The sequence below is a fragment of the Mastomys coucha genome, unplaced genomic scaffold (genome assembly GCF_008632895.1).
Source record: "Mastomys coucha isolate ucsf_1 unplaced genomic scaffold, UCSF_Mcou_1 pScaffold20, whole genome shotgun sequence".
Lineage (NCBI taxonomy): Eukaryota > Metazoa > Chordata > Mammalia > Rodentia > Muridae > Mastomys > Mastomys coucha.
Genome location: NW_022196903.1, coordinates 128,419,958 through 128,425,656, shown reverse-complemented (window position 1 = coordinate 128,425,656; position 5,699 = coordinate 128,419,958).

Here is a 5,699-nt window from a genome sequence, read left to right as displayed (position 1 = left end):
TTTGACACTTAAAATTTATCAGCTATTTAAAAAAACAAAGCACTGGAGTTTAAAATGATTGGTTTAGACTGTTAAACAACAATTAAAAGCAAGTCAGTGAGCGGCACCCCTCCATGGCCTCTGTATCAGTTCCTGCCTTCAGAATCCCGCCCTGCTTGAGTTCCTGTCCCAACTTCCTTCAGTGGTAGACTACAGTGTGGAAGCGCAAGCCCAAGAAACTTTTTTCCTCCCCAACTTGCTTTTTGGTCATGGTGTTTCGCTACATCAATAGCAACCCTAACTAAGACAACCTCTGAGCTGTTTCTTCAGATGTGATTTTTATTTTGTAACATAAGATTTTATTTCTGTATAAATATCTCTGTAGTTTTTTTTTTTATTTCTGTGGCTAAATTCCAAGAGCTGCAGTTTGAATGGTGTGTATTTGATTCCCAGGTTGTCTTCCTAAACTGTTGGCATTGTGGATAGACCCATGCCAAGAACGGTGGTGTAGCCCTGTGAAGCCAGCACTTGGGAGGTAGACACGGTAGGTAGTTCAAGGGCAGCCTTGGCTACAAAGGTTCAAGGACTACCTTGTCCAAATAAACAAACCAACAAGCCATGTTTTTTTATTAATTCTTTGATAATTTCATACAACCAATGTGTTCTGATCATATTCCCAACTCCACCCATAACTACCCTCTCTACTCTCCCATCCCTTCCCACGCAACTTTAAGATTCCTTTTTTTTTTCTTTTTTCTTCTTCCTGTCAAGTCCAGTTTGAGTTGACCAGTTAATCTTGCGACTATGTTATGTGGTTGACATATCAGGGGCACATCAAAGAAAACAGACTCTCTCCCGTCATTTATCAAAGGACAGTAGTTCCCCGGCTAGAGGTGACTTCCATGCCCACTTTCCTCTCCTTTATTGGGGTGGGGCTGTCTGACTGGTACCCGTGCAAGTCTGGTACATGCTGTCACAATTGCCAAGTTGATGTGTGCAGCTATCCCATTCTATCTGGAAAAGTTTCCTTGATGTTACCTACCACCTCTGACTCTTACAGTCTTTCTACATTCTCTTCTTTAAAGGTCCCTGAGCCTGGGTGGGGATGGATATGTATGTCCCATCCAGGGCTGAAAACTCCACCATCGCTCTTTCTGCTCACTGACAGGATGTGGGCTTCTGTGGATTGAGATCTACTGTAAGGAGAAGCTTCTCTGAAGAGGGTTGAGAAATGCTCTGCCCCCCAAGTAGCTCCCCTTTCCTCTCTCTTCTCCCGAGAGCTGGGCATATCCTATTCTGTCAATTCTTTCCCTGATTTGTCACTCTGTCTACCACCCAACTAGACATCTCTTTCAAACATTGGTGCTTCCTCAAACTAACTTTACCTTCGTTGTTTGGAATTAAGGATGTGTACTAAGGTGTGTCTGTATTCCAGCCAGAAGGATTAAAGGTGTGTGCTAAGGCTGAGCCACACCACAACTAGAAACAGGATTTTTTTTTTTTCAGTAACTAACACAATTTAGGGGTTTATAGTGTGGTCAGATATTCTTTAAGAACACTGCCTGACATTCCTGACCATACTGCCTGCCATGGCCATACTGCCTGTCATGACCATACTGCCTGTCTGGGCCATACTGCCTGTCATGACCATACTGCCTGTCTGGGCCATACTGCCTGTCATGACCATACTGTCTGTCTGGGCCATACTGCCTGCCATGGCCATACTGCCTGTCTGGGCCATACTGCCTGTCATGGCCATACTGCCTGTCTGGGCCATACTGCCTGCCATGGCCATACTGCCTGCCATGGCCATACTGCCTGCCATGGCCATACTGCCTGCCATGGCCATACTGCCTGCCATGGCACTACCTTCAGCCAGTCTTCCGTTCGGTACCTTTTGGGCCCCTTTCTTGCCTTCTCTTCTATACCATATTACTCAGCCACAGCTCTTTTATTTTCTAGTTACACTGGATGCTTCATGGTTCCAGATTTATTTATTTGTTTATTTACTTATTTATGTGACCCTAAGGATAGAACTTGGAGCTATGTTTTACATGCTGGGCAAGGGCTCGACCACTGAGCTACATCCTTCGCTCTCTATAGCGAGAATCTTAAGCTTCAGTCTTCCATAGGTCCTCGGGTAGCTCAGAAGGTTTTATTTTAAGACATCTTACTGCCATTGTCAAGAAAACTGTGGCATAGCTGTTAAGTATTCTGTGAGCCACGGTGCCATACTAGACTAGTTCCACAATCATTACTCCTGGTTGTTTTTCCCATTCTCTCTTGACCCCGAATGTCATCTATTTTGAATTTTTCCAGTATATATTTCCAATCGGATATTTTTATAAACACTTCGAATATGAAAGGCCTGGGTTCTCAGTTAAGAACTTGGTTCTCAGGACTCACCATGGACAGTTCACAGCCATCCATACTGTTAAGCTCTAGGAAATCTGACATTGTCTTCTGGCTTCCTCAGGCACCTGCACACATGTGCCCCGACACAGACACAGACACAGATTCATACAGAAAAATAACAACAAATCTTTAAAAAACCCAGAATACCTATAATATAGTGTAACTTATCACTGCTTTTCTCCTCAAATGGCTTTTTGTTTGTTAGAATCTAAGTCTTTATCATGCAGCCCAAACTGAACTAAACTCATGGTCTTCCCACCTCAGCCTCCCACACAAGTGTTGAGATGACAGGCTGCTCACTAAGCTTGGCTTTTTGAAATTCTTTTCCTTTGTTCTTTGTAGGTGAGGCTGGCCTTCAACTCCAGAGCTTCCGGTCTTTACCTGCCAAGTGGTAACACCACCAGCCTGTGTCACATACCTGCTTGAAATGGTTTTCTGGTCTTTTCTTTTTTTTTCTTAGTATAAAAGATTCCTGTTTTACTTAGAGACCTGAAGTCTACCTCAGTACTTCTCTCTTCACAAGCCCTACTGTTTTAATGTCTTGTTTTCTCAAATTACCACCTCAGGCCTGTTGTTCGCTGCCATATGCAAAATTCCTCAGCATCCGCAAACTTAGCTTGGCTTACAAGTTTTTTATTAAGCCGGGTGTAGTGACACTGTCTTGCCATCCAAACATTTGGAAGATGGAGGTAGAAGGATCAGGAGTTCAAGGTCATTCTTGGCTGTACAGAGAATTGAATGCCATCCTGGGTTACATGAAACTCTGCCTCAAGACCCCCCAAATAAATGAACAGATAAATAAATAGACAACATACTCTAGTAATAAACACAATTTATATGTAATGGTCCACCCTCGTCTCTTGACATTGCCTAAAGGCCCCCATAGTTTAGCAAGGTGCGGCTACTTTCCAATCCCAGCATGCCTAGAGCTCTAGCTAGCCTTCGCATCTGCCTTGCATCTGCTTCTGATGCTTCGTTGGCCTGGTCAGTTGAGCAGACTCTTGAGGGACATTTCAAGCCAAGGTTCTCCAGGTATTTCCCCAGTCTTTGAACTATCTATGCAGACTTAAGAGTGTCTACATCTGGCAAGTATAACATTTTAATTCCCGTGTGTTTCCAAATCAGGTTGTTAGCCTGAGTGTGAGGGCTATGGCTATTCTCATTGTTAAGTCACCAGCACTTAAGCCCAGGGACCGTGTCTAATGTGCAATTAAATGGCTGAGTGACAAATCGGTTCTACAATAAGAATAGCATCCTTGGTAGGCTTATATTATAGAGGTTCACGCCAGTATCTTTAAGAAGTAAAAACACAATCTATTAAAGGGCAGGGAAGAAAAGCTCACCTCTATCCGGATACCTACTATTGCATTATCAGTTCTGGTCTTTCCTCAACTATACGATAGGTCTGTGCACACATATGCACACAGATTACAACAGTATAATTGAGGTTTTCAGTTTCTTCCCACAGTACAAAAGCAAGTCTAGGGCCTTGCATACGAAAGCCTGCCACCAAGCCATATCCCCCTCGGTTCTCCATTTTTGTCACTTTTAAGCTTAACTGCATGTAATTTTTTTATTGTTGTTGTTGTTTACAAAAAAGTGTGTGTGTCCTGGAAAGGGTGAGAAGCATAGCATAGATCATATAAGTGGAGGTCAGAGGATGGTTTGGAGTGAGGTCTCTCCTTCCACATTGTGGGTCCTAGGGACTGAACCCAGGCTGTCAGGCTTGGTGGCAAGTGCCTTTACTCACCAAGCTACCTCACCAGCCTGCCTGCAAACATTTCCCAGCACTCTTGTACAATCCTCCAAGTTGGTTGCTTCAGGTTCTGTTACTCAGGACGTGAGTGGCCTTGGATAAGTCACCGAGTGTCTCAAATTCTCGTTTTCCTCATGTGCACCAAGGGAATCAGGGCACAGCCGGTCTTATCTCAGGTTAGTTCTGAGTGGCCCATCTGATAATGTTCTTGCAAGCCCTAGGTGAGCCCCTCCCCCATTCTGCAGAAAGGGTGTGTGATGGCTGGACAGAACCCAGCTGGTGGTTAACTCCTGGAGCTGGCCAGCTTAGGTTGAAGCTGGCTGGCCAGGGGACGGCAGAGGGCATCTGGGCCATTACTCAGGAATGCCCACTAGGGGATGCCTACGTAGGGGTAGAGGTTGTTCTGGGGGGCTCCTTTTTCCCCCTCTCAAACTTGTAAACCCCCCAAACAGCCATGTTTTATTTTCTCTTTGCTGTTAGGTACAGATGCCATTATCTAAGGATTTTCTCTCTCAGTTTAGAGAGCTTTAGTCCTTGTTAGCTTAGTTCACACACACACACAAAAGTCTGTATTTCTCAGACGACAAGTTAAAAAAATGTTTTTTCTTTAATTTTTTTTCTTGGTTTATATTCATTGTACGTAATGAGGGATAAGATTCAAGCACGTAATTTTCTTTTAACGTATGAACCCCTATGTGTGCCTCTTCCCTCACCGTTAGCTTCACACTTTTCCCCATAGTCATGCTTTTATTTTTTTATCATCTATGTGTTAACTCATATATGAAGGCATTTCTACACACACACACACACACACACACACACACACCCTAGATCCACGTATGAGGGATACTTGTCTGTGTAAGGCTTATTTATGTGTATAAAAATCCTACAACCTTTGTCTTTTCAAGTTAGGTCTTTTCCCCATGTGTGTGACTTTATGTGTATATGTAAAACAGGCTCCTCACTGAGAAAAAAACATACTTTTTGTCTTTTTTTTTTTTTTAAAGTCTGAGTCTGGTTTATTTTACTTCCTATGAGGATTCTCAACCCAATCCACTAGAGATCTGCTCCGCGTTGGCTTCTGCACGCCCTTCCCCTCTGCTCCGCCGCTTCGAGCGAGGGTGAGCCGCACCGGCGCTTTTCTTTTCCTCCGTCCCTGGCAGCCCCGAGCGTCCGCAGCTCCACCTGGCTCGGCGGCCAAGCGCACAAAGAGCGGCGCGGGCGGCGACGGGCCGGGACGCAGAAAGTAGTCCCGACCACGCCGGCCCCCGTGTCGGCCGACGTCGCCTCACGCCCTCCGCCGCCCGGGGAAAGAATCCCATCGGAATGCGCCCCGGGAAGACCTTTCCCCGTCGGCCCGCGGGGGCTGGCGAGGCCCACCTCGCGGGGGATCTGCGGGGAGTCGGCGCGCGCGGCGGTCGCGGCTCCCGGGGTCCGGCCGCGGCGCGCCGGGGAGGGGGTGTCGGGCGCGCAGGGAGACGGCGGCGGCCCCGCGGCGGATCCCTGCGCCGCGGCGAGAGGAAGAGGCTGAATGAGGCGCCGCGCGGGG